Source organism: Salvelinus alpinus, chromosome 20 (genome assembly GCF_045679555.1).
Source record: "Salvelinus alpinus chromosome 20, SLU_Salpinus.1, whole genome shotgun sequence".
Taxonomy (NCBI): Eukaryota; Metazoa; Chordata; class Actinopteri; order Salmoniformes; family Salmonidae; genus Salvelinus; species Salvelinus alpinus.
The window spans coordinates 14,180,108-14,197,607 of record NC_092105.1 but is presented as its reverse complement, the minus strand read 5'-3'; the positions used below and the strand labels follow the sequence as shown (position 1 = coordinate 14,197,607).

The following is a 17,500-nucleotide window of genomic DNA, read 5'->3' as shown; positions in this document are numbered from 1 at the left end:
CAGTGTTGCATGATGGGAATCTAGTGGTTCACTGATATAATCTAGTAAACAAAATAAACAACTTTTTCACCACTCTGTCTGCAAGTGCATTCCTAAACGGCATTTCACGCAGGTCGAAGTGATGTGATATTATCAGAACACAAAGTGGTTACCGTTAGACGAAAATGTTGGCACTGGAGAGACTTGCCCTCCACCGATGTATATAAGTCATACTTACCTGGCAAGGGAGCTACTGTGATCAAGAAGGCGGTTCACCCAGGGCGAGGCTCAGCCATTGCACTCTGGCTGTGCTGACCCCTGCGAATTTCCCAAATGTGGAAATCTCGATTGCATAATTTATGGTAGTGGGGGACTGCGTTCGCGCTCTCCCCTGATGTCTTGTTTGATGATAAACCTTGAGGTTGACTTGTGCGTATGGAGATCTTTGAAGTCAGTTTTGAAAGAGATTTTCTGGACCAATCGAAAGGTGGACTAATCAAAAGGTGGAAACATTTGTTTGTAGCGAAACATTGTTGGCATTTTGTGGAAACATCATGTTGCGAAATGCAGCATGGTATTTATGCCACGCTGGTACTTCAATCAAGAGATAGTTGAGAAGCCGCTCTAACCCCACCCCCAGTCATGATGTGTCATACGCGCCCCATGCGCTTACAATATGAAATTGTCCATACATGCGCTCCTCCTTAGCACAGAACAATGCAATAGTTTTTCAACATTCAGAGCTTTTGTGTATTTATTCTGGCTAGTAGGCTAGCTGCATGGGAAATTGTTGCTAATGATGTATTTGTCAGAAGTCATTGTATTTGTCCATTTTTTCCCACAAGGCTGAAATATGTGCCCTCGCTTTGAAATGTTAGCAAGGTTTGTTTGTATTTCATCCAACTATCTGTGCTAAAAAGTGATGGCTACAGTATATGTAATTTCTTCCCCTTTTTGAGTGACCCAAAGTTCAAGCTGCTTATCTAATTGGTGAAAATGCAATGTCTGTTTATCAGACTCACTTTGACTCTATATGGTGTACCAAGAGTTGTTCCTTCGCTTACGGCCTTACCTACCTGAATACACCCGATCTCGTCTGATCTCGGAAGCTAAGCAGGGTCGGGCCTGGTTAGTACTTGGATGGGAGACTGCCTGGGAATACCAGGTGCTGTAAGCATTTTGTCCACTAGGGTGTGCTCTTGCATTATTTAATCAGCAACACTGCCTTGTAGTAAGCGTTTGATGCTGAATTGACTAAATTCAGCTTATATGGGCTAGTCTCCCCTGCCCTTTTAATACGATCAAAGTTCCTTGTGTTGTCAGGGAGCAACTGCCTTTTATTTATAAGACAAATAAGAATATTGTTACTGAATGCAGCTTGTGTGTGCTTTGTGCTCCCTCGCCCTGTTCAAATGATCAGAGGAATTAATGCTGGTGAGGAGAGGAACTGGACTGATGTCTGATGGCCCTGTGTTTTCCATGGTGGAATTACAACCCTTCTTTTACGGAGTAAATCAAAAGCACAAGAGAATGTGAGATGTTATCGATAATAAATCAATTGGTTTCATGCATTTGTCTGTGTGTGTGTCTGAATGTGATTGTATTTCGTCATATCGCATACATTTGTGATATCAGACAGGTTAATTAAGATATTAAAAAGTCATTGGTGATTTTTTCTACAGTGTTGCATGATGGGAATCTAGTGGTTCACTGATATAATCTAGTAAACAAAATAAACAACTTTTTCACCACTCTGTCTGCAAGTGCATTCCTAAACGGCATTTCACGCAGGTCGAAGTGATGTGATATTATCAGAACACAAAGTGGTTACCGTTAGACGAAAATGTTGGCACTGGAGAGACTTGCCCTCCACCGATGTGTAAAAGTCATACTTACCTGGCAAGGGAGCTACCGTGATCAAGAAGGCGGTTCACCCAGGGCGAGGCTCAGCCATTGCACTGTGGCTGTGCTGACCCCTGCGAATTTCCCAAATGCGGAAATCTCGATTGCATAATTTATGGTAGTGGGGGACTGCGTTCGCGCTCTCCCCTGATGTCTTGTTTGATGATAAACCTTGAGGTTGACTTGTGCTTATGGAGATCTTTGAAGTCAGTTTTGAAAGAGATTTTGTGGACCAATCGAAAGGTGGACTAATCAAAAGGTGGAAACATTTGTTTGTAGCGAAACATTGTTGGCATTTTGTGGAAACATCATGTTGCGAAATGCAGCATGGTATTTATGCCACGCTGGTACTTCAATCAAGAGATAGTTGAGAAGCCGCTCTAACCCCACCCCCAGTCATGATGTGTCATACGCGCCCCATGCGCTTACAATATGAAATTGTCCATACATGCGCTCCTCCTTAGCACAGAACAATGCAATAGTTTTTCAACATTCAGAGCTTTTGTGTATTTATTCTGGCTAGTAGGCTAGCTGCATGGGAAATTGTTGCTAATGATGTATTTGTCAGAAGTCATTGTATTTGTCCATTTTTTCCCACAAGGCTGAAATATGTGCCCTCGCTTTGAAATGTTAGCAAGGTTTGTTTGTATTTCATCCAACTATCTGTGCTAAAAAGTGATGGCTACAGTATATGTAATTTCTTCCCCTTTTTGAGTGACCCAAAGTTCAAGCTGCTTATCTAATTGGTGAAAATGCAATGTCTGTTTATCAGACTCACTTTGACTCTATATGGTGTACCAAGAGTTGTTCCTTCGCTTACGGCCATACCAGCCTGAATACGCCCATCCTGATTGGAGAAGTGACGACAGGTGCGAGCTTTGAGCTGTGAGTGAGTGTTTGCTGGAGAGTGTTTGCTCGAGAGTTTTGTTAGTTAATTTTGGGACTTCGCAATATAATATATTGGTTTTTTCAGTTGAATAGATTTAAGTTTGGTTAGTTTTCCCCCCTTGCAGTTTTGCTGCTTGGGGGAGAGTTTTTTGGGATTCACTTTTGTACTATGACGGACAACATGGAAAAGACAAACGGAATGGACAAAGACAACGAAAATGCGCAACGGAAGAAAAATGAAGATAAAGAAGGAATGAAATATGGAAAAGAATACACGGTGGCAATTGAGTTGGAAGGAGAAGACAAAGTGACGACAATGGAACTACTAAGAGCAATTAAGGAGGTGTGTGGAGAGGTGGTGGGATGTCGAATGAAAGGAGAAAAGAAGTACGAAATTACCATGAGAAATGAAAAAGGAAAAGAACGGTTAATGGACGGATTGCGAATAAAGGACACAAGGATTCTGGCGAGAGATATTAATGTGAAGGAATTGGTGGTGTCTTTTATGAATCTCCCAGTATACGTAGAAGATGGTGTGATACTGGGCAAGCTGAGTAGCTGGGGAGTGGCGGCCGTCTCGGAGATAAGGAGGAGAGTTTGGCCAGGAACGGAGGTGGTTGACGGGACACGTTTCTGCAAAGTCAAGTTCACAGAAAAAGTGACATCATTACCTTATTCTACAAGAATTGAGACGTTGGAGGGAGCAGAATATTTCAGAGTCATTCATGACAAACAGGTCAGAGTGTGTCGGTTGTGCATTCAACCCGGGCACATAGTTAAAGACTGCCCGGAATTCAAGTGTTTTAAGTGTGGCAATCAAGGCCACTATGCAAGAGAATGTGTCGGAGAGAAGGAAAGGAATTTCTGTGGTGGATGCAGAAAGAGAATGGCGGAGTGCAACTGTGGAGAGGTTATGGCTGAAGAGGGGAGTCAAGCACTATTCGAGGAAGCAGGTGTATTGTCGCAAGAAGGAGAAGAAGATGGAGGAGAGGATGTGGTGGAAGGTGGAGAGAAGGAGGAAGGAAGAAGGGAGAAGAAGGACCAGAAGATGACTGAAATTGGGAGCAGTATGGACTCAGAAATAAGAAGAGGGAGTTTTCAGGAGGAGGGGGGGAGTGGTCTGGGGGGAAGCACGGGAGACTTACAGGTTTTGGGGGAAAGCACAGCACTAACAAGTACCTCGGGGGGTGAAGAAATGGAGAGGGTTTTGGATTTGAGGACAATAATGGAGGCGGAGATGAGCACGGGGAGCACAACGATGATGGTGCCAGAGACGGTGACGAACATGGGGAGCACAACGACTATACCAGAAACGGAGATGAATACGGGGAGCACAACGGAGGTGGATGACAAGGGGGTGAGTTGGCTGGAGAGCATGGACTTGGAGGAGATATCGGACACGGATGATGGGGAAAAGATGGAAAGAACGAGGGAAGGATACAGGAAGAGAAAAGCGGTGGGGAGAGTGGGAGAGAAAGGGTGGAAGAGGAAAGAAACTAGATAACAGGTAGAGGATAATGAAATTATATCTAATAATTTTATTATTTATTAGAATGGTCAATATAATGTCAATAAATGCAAATGGTTTGAGAACAATGGGAAAATTTAATAGAATAGTACAAATGAAGAATTCAGATATTTTATGTGTTCAAGAGACGCACTGGGATAATGCATGTGTTTTAGAAGTAAAAAAAATATGGAGGGATTTTATTTATGTAAACAATGGGAGAGGAAATTCAAGTGGGGTTGCAATTTTATTAAGGAAGGATGCAGTAGAAAATGTGAAGAAGATATATAATGATAATAATGGGAGGATTTTAATATTAGATTTTGAATACATGAAGAAGGTTTTTAGGATTATAAATATTTATGCGCCGAATAATGAGATAGAGAGAAGGAATTTATTTTTAGAATTAGAGAAATGGTGCAAGGGTAACTGTATTTTAGTAGGAGATTTTAATGTTAAAATGAATAGACTAGATATGACAAGGGGAGCTATCTTTAGAAGTGACGTATCTAGGGGGGTTTTAAGGAAGATTATGTGTGAAAACAATTTGATTGATATATGGAGGGAGGAAAATCCTGAAAAAAGAGAATGTTCTAGAAGGCAGGTGGTTTTAGGGGTTTTAAAACAAACGAGGATAGACTTGGTTTTAGTAAAAGAGGGTTTAAGGGATTTTATAAAAGATATTAAGTATGTTTTTACAACTTTTAGCGATCATGCTGCGGTGGTATTTTCTTGTGTAGAAAAGACACCTACTAAATCTGGTGGGATGTGGTGTTTAAATAATAGTCTGCTAAAGGAGGAAAAATATATTGAAATGATATCAGAATGTATTGGGAGGGCCAAAAGACAGCAGTTAATGGAGGAGAATATGGGGTTGTGGTGGGAGGAGCTGAAAATCAAATGTAAGGAATTGACTATAAAATATGCTGTTAAGAGGAATTATTTTTTGAAAAAGAAGGAGAGGGAACTACGTCAGAAGGTTCAATATGAGCTTGAGTGTATAGAAAAGGATGAAGATCATGGGGTGGAGGATTATTTACTGGCTAAGAATGTACTTGATGAATATGAGAAGAAGAAATGTTATGCGGCGATTGTAAGGAGTAGAGTGCAATATGCGATAGAGGGGGAAAGGTGTACTTCTTTTTTCTTGAATTTAGAAAAAAGAAGGCAAGAGAAGACTTATATTACGGAGTTAATTAATGATAAGGGGGAAAAGGTTAATGATTTGGTGGGGATTCTGGATACGGTCGAGAGGTATTATGAATGCTTATTTAAAAAAGAAGAGGTTAATGATTCCTGTATGGATAAGGTGCTTGATTATGTGGATACTAAGTTAACAGAAGGGGATAAAAACATGTGTGATGAAGATATGAGTCTAACTGACATTAAGGAGGCCATGTTAGCTGCTAATTGCAATAGGAGTCCGGGGTCTGATGGCCTAACTGCAGAGTTTTATAAATCTTTTGCAGATTTGTTGGCTCCAATTTTAAGAAAACTGTATGAATATATTGAAAAGACTCAAGTGGTGCCAGATTCGCTGGCCACAGGAGTTTTAACCATATTGTATAAAAATAAAGGGAGTCGTGTAAATTTGGATAATTATCGACCGTTGACACTTTTAAATTGTGATTATAAGATCTTAGCCAAGGTCTTAGCTAATAGAGTTAAAAAAGTTATGGGAGGAGTAATAGCAGAGACACAAGTATATAGTGTACCAGGGAGGGATATTTCTGACACAGTGGGAACAATAAGGGATGTGATAAAGCATATGGGGAAGGAAGGGGGGTTTGTGATGAGTTTGGATCTAAATAAGGCTTTTGATAGAGTTGATCATTCCTTTTTACTGCGTACACTTAGGAAATTTGGTTTTGGTGAAAGAATGATAGGTTGGATTAGATTACTGAATGGATCTGCAAGGAGCAGAGCAAAATGTAATGGGATTTTAACAGATTCTTTTCCTCTGGAGAGATCTGTTAGGCAGGGATGTCCGTTATCAGCTGCTCTTTATAGTTTATCGGTGGAGCCGCTTGCAGCAATGATTAAAGCAAACAAATTAATTCGAGGTATACAGATACCGGATGGGGGGAGAGAGTTATACAGCAATATGCGGATGATACTACATGTACTGTGATAGATGTTGAAAGTGTGAAGAATGTAATGGAGTGCTTTGAGGTATATGGCAAGGCATCAGGGGCAAAACTTAATGTTGAAAAATCTGAAATAATGTATGTGGGGATAGATGAAAAGGTGGACTGTGGATTCCCTTTCAAAAAAGCTGAAGGTAATATAAGTACTTTAGGAGTGATTTTGGGGGTGGATGAAAAAGGAACGAGAGATGTGACATGGGCTGGGGTTTTAAATAAAATAAAACATACTCTATCCTATTGGAAGGCAAGAAAACTGTTTTTGAGGGGGAAAGTGGTGGTGATTAATGCATTGGTCGCATCCAAATGTATCTATGTTTTAAGTTCGTTGGATATGCCACAATGGGTGTTAAAAGAGTTCAATGGTATGGTTACAGATTTCCTATGGGAGGGGAAGGGGACTAGGATTGCAAGGGCAACTCTTATCTCGGATTTAAAGGATGGAGGGTTGAAATTGGTGGATTTGGATGTGAAGAGAAAAGCAATGAGAATAAAAACTGTGCAAAAATACTTATATGGGGAGATAGATTATGGATGGAAAAGTTTTTTTAAATATTTTTTGTACAGAAGTGGGGGTTGTGAAGAAAGTGGATTATTGATGTCATGGAAGAAGGATATGTTGGAGGATTTGCCTGAGTTCTATAAGGAGGTGTTCTTGGCATGGGGGGAATTTCTTCCTCAGATTGAGTACACATGTACACATAAGGACAACATATTTAATCAGCCTGTGTTTCTAAATCCGAAAATAGAGAGTGATGGGAAAGTGCTGTACAACAAATTGTTTATGAAGGCTGGGTTAATATTGGTAAAAGATTTTCTTTACGAGGTTATACCTGGGTTTCTAAGGGGGCAGGCAATTCTGGATACTGTGTGGGAGATTGATGATACAGTGGAGAGTAAAGTAGTATTAAAGGTATATGAAAAAATTAAATTATGCATTCCGGGTGAGTGGATAAAAGTGATAAATGGGGAGGGGGAATATGAGGACTTGTATGTGCTGCCAAGTTTATATGTAGGTAAAGGATCGGGGAAACAATTATTATCAAAAGTAACACAGAAAAGATTGTACAAGTGTATGTTGAAGCATGTGTGTGTAAGGCCTGCGGGTGAGAGGATGTGGAGAAAAATGTTTATTGATTTGGATGTTTCTTTGCTGTGGGAGAATTTGGTTTTGTTTGGGAATAAACGGAATTGTGAGAACATGGATTTTATGTTAAGGCATAATCGTATATACACAAATATTGTTTTACATCAGATAAACAGGAATGTACGGCGGGAATGTGATGTGTGTATGATGAAGCCAGAGTCTTTGTTGCATTTATTTGTTGAATGTCCATGTCTGACAGATTTTTTCAATGAAGTAAAACTTTTGTTGTGGAGGCACTGGAAAAGAGAGTTTTTGGAAAGCTTTGCATGGGATAGGTTAATATTATTTGGAGCGGTGGGGAAATGTTTGGGTGTAAATGTGTACCTGTTGAATATTGTTTTGAGTTTTGTGAGGTATGCAATTTACTGTAGAAGGAATATGAAACATTTTGAAGGGAAAAAGGTGAATGTCTGGGTAATCTTTAAAGCAGGTTTAAGAAAGCAGATGGAGTTAATGTATAATGCAAAACTAGAGAAATTTGAAAGTATGTTTATAAAGGGGAGTACTTTAGTGTCTATGGAGGAGGGAGGAGGGGGATTTAGGGTTAACTTCTGAGATGGTGTAATTATGTTTAATTTGTTGTTTTGTTTTGTTGATTTTGTTTTTTTGTTATTTGGATTGTTGTTGATTTGGAAAATGTTTTTTTGCTGATGTACAAGGAAGGAAATTAATTGAAGGATTGTTAGTATTAATATGATTTGGTTGTAAATTACTTTGACATTTTTATAATAAAAAGAAAAAAAAAAAAAAATACACCCGATCTCGTCTGATCTCGGAAGCTAAGCAGGGTCGGGCCTGGTTAGTACTTGGATGGGAGACTGCCTGGGAATACCAGGTGCTGTAAGCATTTTGTCCACTAGGGTGTGCTCTTGCATTATTTAATCAGCAACACTGCCTTGTAGTAAGCGTTTGATGCTGAATTGACTAAATTCAGCTTATATGGGCTAGTCTCCCCTGCCCTTTTAATACGATCAAAGTTCCTTGTGTTGTCAGGGAGCAACTGCCTTTTATTTATAAGACAAATAAGAATATTGTTACTGAATGCAGCTTGTGTGTGCTTTGTGCTCCCTCGCCCTGTTCAAATGATCAGAGGAATTAATGCTGGTGAGGAGAGGAACTGGACTGATGTCTGATGGCCCTGTGTTTTCCATGGTGGAATTACAACCCTTCTTTTACGGAGTAAATCAAAAGCACAAGAGAATGTGAGATGTTATCGATAATAAATCAATTGGTTTCATGCATTTGTCTGTGTGTGTGTCTGAATGTGATTGTATTTCGTCATATCGCATACATTTGTGATATCAGACAGGTTAATTAAGATATTAAAAAGTCATTGGTGATTTTTTCTACAGTGTTGCATGATGGGAATCTAGTGGTTCACTGATATAATCTAGTAAACAAAATAAACAACTTTTTCACCACTCTGTCTGCAAGTGCATTCCTAAACGGCATTTCACGCAGGTCGAAGTGATGTGATATTATCAGAACACAAAGTGTTTACCGTTAGATGAATATGTTGGCACTGGAGAGACTTGCCCTCCACCGATGTGTATAAGTCATACTTACCTGGCAAATGAGCTACCGTGATCAAGAAGGCGGTTCACCCAGGGCGAGGCTCAGCCATTGCACTGTGGCTGTGCTGACCCCTGCGAATTTCCCAAATGCGGAAATCTCGATTGCATAATTTATGGTAGTGGGGGACTGCGTTCGCGCTCTCCCCTGATGTCTTGTTTGATGATAAACCTTGAGGTTGACTTGTGCTTATGGAGATCTTTGAAGTCAGTTTTGAAAGAGATTTTGTGGACCAATCGAAAGGTGGACTAATCAAAAGGTGGAAACATTTGTTTGTAGCGAAACATTGTTGGCATTTTGTGGAAACATCATGTTGCGAAATGCAGCATGGTATTTATGCCACGCTGGTACTTCAATCAAGAGATAGTTGAGAAGCCGCTCTAACCCCACCCCCAGTCATGATGTGTCATACGCGCCCCATGCGCTTACAATATGAAATTGTCCATACATGCGCTCCTCCTTAGCACAGAACAATGCAATAGTTTTTCAACATTCAGAGCTTTTGTGTATTTATTCTGGCTAGTAGGCTAGCTGCATGGGAAATTGTTGCTAATGATGTATTTGTCAGAAGTCATTGTATTTGTCCATTTTTTCCCACAAGGCTGAAATATGTGCCCTCGCTTTGAAATGTTAGCAAGGTTTGTTTGTATTTCATCCAACTATCTGTGCTAAAAAGTGATGGCTACAGTATATGTAATTTCTTCCCCTTTTTGAGTGACCCAAAGTTCAAGCTGCTTATCTAATTGGTGAAAATGCAATGTCTGTTTATCAGACTCACTTTGACTCTATATGGTGTACCAAGAGTTGTTCCTTCGCTTACGGCCTTACCTACCTGAATACACCCGATCTCGTCTGATCTCGGAAGCTAAGCAGGGTCGGGCCTGGTTAGTACTTGGATGGGAGACTGCCTGGGAATACCAGGTGCTGTAAGCATTTTGTCCACTAGGGTGTGCTCTTGCATTATTTAATCAGCAACACTGCCTTGTAGTAAGCGTTTGATGCTGAATTGACTAAATTCAGCTTATATGGGCTAGTCTCCCCTGCCCTTTTAATACGATCAAAGTTCCTTGTGTTGTCAGGGAGCAACTGCCTTTTATTTATAAGACAAATAAGAATATTGTTACTGAATGCAGCTTGTGTGTGCTTTGTGCTCCCTCGCCCTGTTCAAATGATCAGAGGAATTAATGCTGGTGAGGAGAGGAACTGGACTGATGTCTGATGGCCCTGTGTTTTCCATGGTGGAATTACAACCCTTCTTTTACGGAGTAAATCAAAAGCACAAGAGAATGTGAGATGTTATCGATAATAAATCAATTGGTTTCATGCATTTGTCTGTGTGTGTGTCTGAATGTGATTGTATTTCGTCATATCGCATACATTTGTGATATCAGACAGGTTAATTAAGATATTAAAAAGTCATTGGTGATTTTTTCTACAGTGTTGCATGATGGGAATCTAGTGGTTCACTGATATAATCTAGTAAACAAAATAAACAACTTTTTCACCACTCTGTCTGCAAGTGCATTCCTAAACGGCATTTCACGCAGGTCGAAGTGATGTGATATTATCAGAACACAAAGTGGTTACCGTTAGACGAAAATGTTGGCACTGGAGAGACTTGCCCTCCACCGATGTGTATAAGTCATACTTACCTGGCAAATGAGCTACCGTGATCAAGAAGGCGGTTCACCCAGGGCGAGGCTCAGCCATTGCACTGTGGCTGTGCTGACCCCTGCGAATTTCCCAAATGCGGAAATCTCGATTGCATAATTTATGGTAGTGGGGGACTGCGTTCGCGCTCTCTCCTGATGTCTTGTTTAATCATAAACCTTGAGGTTGACTTGTGCTTATGGAGATCTTTGAAGTCAGTTTTGAAAGAGATTTTGTGGACCAATCGAAAGGTGGAAACATTTGTTTGTAGCGAAACATTGTTGGCATTTTGTGGAAACATCATGTTGCCAAATGCAGCATGGTATTTATGCCACGCTGGTACTTCAATCAAGAGATAGTTGAGAAGCCGCTCTAACCCCACCCCCAGTCATGATGTGTCATACGCGCCCCATGCGCTTACAATATGAAATTGTCCATACATGCGCTCCTCCTTAGCACAGAACAATGCAATAGTTTTTCAACATTCAGAGCTTTTGTGTATTTATTCTGGCTAGTAGGCTAGCTGCATGGGAAATTGTTGCTAATGATGTATTTGTCAGAAGTCATTGTATTTGTCCATTTTTTCCCACAAGGCTGAAATATGTGCCCTCGCTTTGAAATGTTAGCAAGGTTTGTTTGTATTTCATCCAACTATCTGTGCTAAAAAGTGATGGCTACAGTATATGTAATTTCTTCCCCTTTTTGAGTGACCCAAAGTTCAAGCTGCTTATCTAATTGGTGAAAATGCAATGTCTGTTTATCAGACTCACTTTGACTCTATATGGTGTACCAAGAGGTTTTCCTTCGCTTACTGCCTTACCTACCTGAATACACCCGATCTCGTCTGATCTCGGAAGCTAAGCAGGGTCGGGCCTGGTTAGTACTTGGATGGGAGACCGCCTGGGAATACCAGGTGCTGTAAGCATTTTGTCCACTAGGGTGTGCTCTTGCATTATTTCATCAGCAACACTGCCTTGTAGTAAGCATTTGATGCTGAATTGACTAAATGCAGCTTCTATGGGCTAGTCTCCCCTGCCCTTTTAATACAATCAAAGTTCCTTGTGTTGTCAGGGAGCAACTGCCTTTTATTTATAAGACAAATAAGAATATTGTTACTGAATGCAGCTTGTGTGTGCTTTGTGCTCCCTCGCCCTGTTCAAATGATCAGAGGAATTAATGCTGGTGAGGAGTGGAACTGGACTGCTGTCTGGTGGCCCTGTGTTTTCCATGGTGGAATTACAACCCTTCTTTTACAGCGTAAATCAAAAGTACAAGAGAATGTGAGATGTTATCGATAATAAATCAATTGGTTTCATGCATTTGTCTGTGTGTGTGTGTGTTTGTGTGTGTCTGAATGTGATTGTATTTCCTCATATCGCATACATTTGTGATATAAGACAGGTTAAGATATTAAAAAGCTATTGGTGATTTTTTTACAGTGTTGCATGATGGGAATCTAGTGGTTCACTGATATAATCGAGTAAACAAAATAAACTACTTTTTCACCACTCTGTCTGCAAGTGCATTCCTAAACGGCATTTAACGCAGGTCGATGTGATGTGGTATTATCAGAACACAAAGTGGTTACCTTCAGCCGAAAAGGTTGTCACTGGAGACACTTGCCCTCCACCGATGTGCATAACTCATACTTACCTGGCAAGGGAGATACCGTGATCAAGAAGGCGGTTCACCCAGGGCGAGGCTCAGCCATTGCACTCCGGCTGTGCTGACCCCTGCGAATTTCTCAAATGTGGAAATCTCGATTGCATAATTTATGGTAGTGGGGGACTGCGTCCGCGCTCTCCCCTGATGTCTTGTGTAATGACAACCTGTTGCTTGGCGCCAGGCTTCAGGATGACTTGACTCAATTGCCCGTGCTTATGGAGATCTTTGAAGTCAGTCGTGAAAGACACTTTGTGGACCAATTGAAAGGTGGAAACATTTGTTTGTAGCAAAACGTTGTTGACATTTTGTGGAAACATCATGTTGCGAAATGCAGCACGGTATTTATGCCACGCTGCTACTTCAATCAAGAGATAGTTGAGAAGCCGCTCTAACCCCACCGGTCATGACGTGTCATACGCCCATGCGCTTCCAATATGAAATTGTCCATACATGCGCTCCTCCTTAGCACAGAACAATGCAATAGGTTTTCAACATTCAGAGCTTTTGTGTATTTATTCTGGCTAGTAGGATAGCTGCATGGGAAACTGTTGCTAATGATGTATTTGTCCGTTTTTGTCCCACAAGGCTGAAATATGTGCCCTCGCTTTGAAATGTTAGCAAGGTTGTGTTTGTATTTCATCCAACTATCTGTGCTAAAAAGTGATGGCTACAGTATATGTAATTTCTTCCACTTTCTGAGTGACCCAAAGTTCAAGCTGCTTATCTAATTGGTGAAAATGTCTGTTTATCAGACTCACTTTGACTTTATGTGGTGTACCAAGAGTTGTTCCTTCGCTTACGGCCATACCAGCCTGAATACGCCCGATCTCGTCTGATCTCGGAAGCTAAGCAGGGTCGGGCCTGGTTAGTACTTGGATGGGAGACCGCCTGGGAATACCAGGTGCTGTAAGCATTTTGTCCACTAGGGTGTCTGTCCTCTTGCATTATTTCATCAGCGTCACTGCCTTGTAGTAAGCATTTGATGCTGAATTGACTAAATGCAGCTTCTATGGGCTAGTCTCCCATGCCCTTTTAATACAATCAAAGTTCCTTGTGCTGTCAGGGAGCAACTGCCTTTTATTTATAAGACAAATAAGAATATTGTTACTGAATGCAGCTTGTGTGTGCTTTGTGCTCCCTCGCCCTGTTCAAATGATCAAAGGGAAATAATGCTGGTGAGGAGTGGAACTGGACTGCTGTCTGGTGGCCCTGTGTTTTCCATGGTGGAATTACAACCCTTCTTTTACGGCGTAAATCAAAAGTACAAGAGAATGTGAGATGTTATCGATAATAAATCAATTGGTTTCATGCATTTGTCTGTGTGTGTGTGTGTGTGTGTGTGTTTGTGTGTGTCTGAATGTGATTGTATTTCCTCATATCGCATACATATGTGATATAAGACAGGTTAAGATATTAAAAAGCTCATTGGTGATTTTTTTACAGTGTTGCATGATGGGAATCTAGTGGTTCACTGATATAATCGAGTAAACAAAATAAACTACTTTTTCACCACTCTGTCTGCAAGTGCATTCCTAAACGGCATTTAACGCAGGTCGATGTGATGTGGTATTATCAGAACACAAAGTGGTTACCTTCAGCCGAAAAGGTTGTCACTGGAGACACTTGCCCTCCACCGATGTGCGTAACTCATACTTACCTGGCAAGGGAGATACCGTGATCAAGAAGGCGGTTCACCCAGGGCGAGGCTCAGCCATTGCACTCCGGCTGTGCTGACCCCTGCGAATTTCTCAAATGTGGAAATCTCGATTGCATAATTTATGGTAGTGGGGGACTGCGTCCGCGCTCTCCCCTGATGTCTTGTGTAATGACAACCTGTTGCTTGGCGCCAGGCTTCAGGATGACTTGACTCAATTGCCCGTGCTTATGGAGATCTTTGAAGTCAGTCGTGAAAGACACTTTGTGGACCAATTGAAAGGTGGAAACATTTGTTTGTAGCAAAACGTTGTTGACATTTTGTGGAAACATCATGTTGCGAAATGCAGCACGGTATTTATGCCACGCTGCTACTTCAATCAAGAGATAGTTGAGAAGCCGCTCTAACCCCACCGGTCATGACGTGTCATACGCCCATGCGCTTCCAATATGAAATTGTCCATACATGCGCTCCTCCTTAGCACAGAACAATGCAATAGGTTTTCAACATTCAGAGCTTTTGTGTATTTATTCTGGCTAGTAGGATAGCTGCATGGGAAACTGTTGCTAATGATGTATTTGTCCGTTTTTGTCCCACAAGGCTGAAATATGTGCCCTCGCTTTGAAATGTTAGCAAGGTTGTTTTGTATTTCATCCAACTATCTGTGCTAAAAAGTGATGGCTACAGTATATGTAATTTCTTCCACTTTCTGAGTGACCCAAAGTTCAAGCTGCTTATCTAATTGGTGAAAATGTCTGTTTATCAGACTCACTTTGACTTTATGTGGTGTACCAAGAGTTGTTCCTTCGCTTACGGCCATACCAGCCTGAATACGCCCGATCTCGTCTGATCTCGGAAGCTAAGCAGGGTCGGGCCTGGTTAGTACTTGGATGGGAGACCGCCTGGGAATACCAGGTGCTGTAAGCATTTTGTCCACTAGGGTGTCTGTCCTCTTGCATTATTTCATCAGCGTCACTGCCTTGTAGTAAGCATTTGATGCTGAATTGACTAAATGCAGCTTCTATGGGCTAGTCTCCCATGCCCTTTTAATACAATCAAAGTTCCTTGTGCTGTCAGGGAGCAACTGCCTTTTATTTATAAGACAAATAAGAATATTGTTACTGAATGCAGCTTGTGTGTGCTTTGTGCTCCCTCGCCCTGTTCAAATGATCAAAGGGAAATAATGCTGGTGAGGAGTGGAACTGGACTGCTGTCTGGTGGCCCTGTGTTTTCCATGGTGGAATTACAACCCTTCTTTTACGGCGTAAATCAAAAGTACAAGAGAATGTGAGATGTTATCGATAATAAATCAATTGGTTTCATGCATTTGTCTGTGTGTGTGTGTGTGTGTGTGTGTTTGTGTGTGTCTGAATGTGATTGTATTTCCTCATATCGCATACATTTGTGATATAAGACAGGTTAAGATATTAAAAAGCTATTGGTGATTTTTTTACAGTGTTGCATGATGGGAATCTAGTGGTTCACTGATATAATCGAGTAAACAAAATAAACTACTTTTTCACCACTCTGTCTGCAAGTGCATTCCTAAACGGCATTTAACGCAGGTCGATGTGATGTGGTATTATCAGAACACAAAGTGGTTACCTTCAGCCGAAAAGGTTGTCACTGGAGACACTTGCCCTCCACCGATGTGCGTAACTCATACTTACCTGGCAAGGGAGATACCGTGATCAAGAAGGCGGTTCACCCAGGGCGAGGCTCAGCCATTGCACTCCGGCTGTGCTGACCCCTGCGAATTTCTCAAATGTGGAAATCTCGATTGCATAATTTATGGTAGTGGGGGACTGCGTCCGCGCTCTCCCCTGATGTCTTGTGTAATGACAACCTGTTGCTTGGCGCCAGGCTTCAGGATGACTTGACTCAATTGCCCGTGCTTATGGAGATCTTTGAAGTCAGTCGTGAAAGACACTTTGTGGACCAATTGAAAGGTGGAAACATTTGTTTGTAGCAAAACGTTGTTGACATTTTGTGGAAACATCATGTTGCGAAATGCAGCACGGTATTTATGCCACGCTGCTACTTCAATCAAGAGATAGTTGAGAAGCCGCTCTAACCCCACCGGTCATGACGTGTCATACGCCCATGCGCTTCCAATATGAAATTGTCCATACATGCGCTCCTCCTTAGCACAGAACAATGCAATAGGTTTTCAACATTCAGAGCTTTTGTGTATTTATTCTGGCTAGTAGGATAGCTGCATGGGAAACTGTTGCTAATGATGTATTTGTCCGTTTTTGTCCCACAAGGCTGAAATATGTGCCCTCGCTTTGAAATGTTAGCAAGGTTGTTTTGTATTTCATCCAACTATCTGTGCTAAAAAGTGATGGCTACAGTATATGTAATTTCTTCCACTTTCTGAGTGACCCAAAGTTCAAGCTGCTTATCTAATTGGTGAAAATGTCTGTTTATCAGACTCACTTTGACTTTATGTGGTGTACCAAGAGTTGTTCCTTCGCTTACGGCCATACCAGCCTGAATACGCCCGATCTCGTCTGATCTCGGAAGCTAAGCAGGGTCGGGCCTGGTTAGTACTTGGATGGGAGACCGCCTGGGAATACCAGGTGCTGTAAGCATTTTGTCCACTAGGGTGTCTGTCCTCTTGCATTATTTCATCAGCGTCACTGCCTTGTAGTAAGCATTTGATGCTGAATTGACTAAATGCAGCTTCTATGGGCTAGTCTCCCATGCCCTTTTAATACAATCAAAGTTCCTTGTGCTGTCAGGGAGCAACTGCCTTTTATTTATAAGACAAATAAGAATATTGTTACTGAATGCAGCTTGTGTGTGCTTTGTGCTCCCTCGCCCTGTTCAAATGATCAAAGGGAAATAATGCTGGTGAGGAGTGGAACTGGACTGCTGTCTGGTGGCCCTGTGTTTTCCATGGTGGAATTACAACCCTTCTTTTACGGCGTAAATCAAAAGTACAAGAGAATGTGAGATGTTATCGATAATAAATCAATTGGTTTCATGCATTTGTCTGTGTGTGTGTGTGTGTGTGTGTGTTTGTGTGTGTCTGAATGTGATTGTATTTCCTCATATCGCATACATTTGTGATATAAGACAGGTTAAGATATTAAAAAGCTATTGGTGATTTTTTTACAGTGTTGCATGATGGGAATCTAGTGGTTCACTGATATAATCGAGTAAACAAAATAAACTACTTTTTCACCACTCTGTCTGCAAGTGCATTCCTAAACGGCATTTAACGCAGGTCGATGTGATGTGGTATTATCAGAACACAAAGTGGTTACCTTCAGCCGAAAAGGTTGTCACTGGAGACACTTGCCCTCCACCGATGTGCGTAACTCATACTTACCTGGCAAGGGAGATACCGTGATCAAGAAGGCGGTTCACCCAGGGCGAGGCTCAGC

At 41.4% G+C, this 17,500-nt stretch overlaps 14 non-coding genes across 14 annotated transcripts in view; all 14 read left to right on the top strand.

The window, feature by feature from the left end:
* The first annotated feature begins 209 nt into the window (after positions 1–209).
* Positions 210–373, top strand: LOC139547389 (U1 spliceosomal RNA). Its single transcript, XR_011669467.1, has one exon. It is a non-coding gene; the product is annotated as a U1 spliceosomal RNA (small nuclear RNA).
* Positions 374–1,037: 664 nt separating this feature from the next.
* LOC139547465 (5S ribosomal RNA) lies at positions 1,038–1,156 on the top strand. Its single transcript, XR_011669535.1, has one exon. It is a non-coding gene; the product is annotated as a 5S ribosomal RNA (ribosomal RNA).
* A 711-nt stretch (positions 1,157–1,867) lies between these two features.
* Positions 1,868–2,031, top strand: LOC139547388 (U1 spliceosomal RNA). The gene has a single exon (XR_011669466.1). It is a non-coding gene; the product is annotated as a U1 spliceosomal RNA (small nuclear RNA).
* Positions 2,032–9,125: 7,094 nt separating this feature from the next.
* LOC139547402 (U1 spliceosomal RNA) lies at positions 9,126–9,289 on the top strand. Its single transcript, XR_011669478.1, has one exon. It is a non-coding gene; the product is annotated as a U1 spliceosomal RNA (small nuclear RNA).
* A 664-nt stretch (positions 9,290–9,953) lies between these two features.
* Positions 9,954–10,072, top strand: LOC139547464 (5S ribosomal RNA). The gene has a single exon (XR_011669534.1). It is a non-coding gene; the product is annotated as a 5S ribosomal RNA (ribosomal RNA).
* A 711-nt stretch (positions 10,073–10,783) lies between these two features.
* LOC139547403 (U1 spliceosomal RNA) lies at positions 10,784–10,947 on the top strand. Its single transcript, XR_011669479.1, has one exon. It is a non-coding gene; the product is annotated as a U1 spliceosomal RNA (small nuclear RNA).
* A 648-nt stretch (positions 10,948–11,595) lies between these two features.
* Positions 11,596–11,714, top strand: LOC139547294 (5S ribosomal RNA). Its single transcript, XR_011669377.1, has one exon. It is a non-coding gene; the product is annotated as a 5S ribosomal RNA (ribosomal RNA).
* A 720-nt stretch (positions 11,715–12,434) lies between these two features.
* Positions 12,435–12,598, top strand: LOC139547384 (U1 spliceosomal RNA). The gene has a single exon (XR_011669462.1). It is a non-coding gene; the product is annotated as a U1 spliceosomal RNA (small nuclear RNA).
* A 650-nt stretch (positions 12,599–13,248) lies between these two features.
* LOC139547456 (5S ribosomal RNA) lies at positions 13,249–13,367 on the top strand. Its single transcript, XR_011669526.1, has one exon. It is a non-coding gene; the product is annotated as a 5S ribosomal RNA (ribosomal RNA).
* Positions 13,368–14,103: 736 nt separating this feature from the next.
* LOC139547383 (U1 spliceosomal RNA) lies at positions 14,104–14,267 on the top strand. Its single transcript, XR_011669461.1, has one exon. It is a non-coding gene; the product is annotated as a U1 spliceosomal RNA (small nuclear RNA).
* A 649-nt stretch (positions 14,268–14,916) lies between these two features.
* On the top strand, positions 14,917–15,035 carry LOC139547455 (5S ribosomal RNA). Its single transcript, XR_011669525.1, has one exon. It is a non-coding gene; the product is annotated as a 5S ribosomal RNA (ribosomal RNA).
* A 735-nt stretch (positions 15,036–15,770) lies between these two features.
* Positions 15,771–15,934, top strand: LOC139547381 (U1 spliceosomal RNA). The gene has a single exon (XR_011669460.1). It is a non-coding gene; the product is annotated as a U1 spliceosomal RNA (small nuclear RNA).
* A 649-nt stretch (positions 15,935–16,583) lies between these two features.
* Positions 16,584–16,702, top strand: LOC139547454 (5S ribosomal RNA). Its single transcript, XR_011669524.1, has one exon. It is a non-coding gene; the product is annotated as a 5S ribosomal RNA (ribosomal RNA).
* Positions 16,703–17,437: 735 nt separating this feature from the next.
* LOC139547380 (U1 spliceosomal RNA) overlaps positions 17,438–17,500 on the top strand; it is a 164-nt gene continuing 101 nt past the window's right edge. The window contains exon 1 of the small nuclear RNA XR_011669459.1: positions 17,438–17,500. This exon is cut by the window's right edge and continues 101 nt beyond it. This is a non-coding gene — a small nuclear RNA (U1 spliceosomal RNA).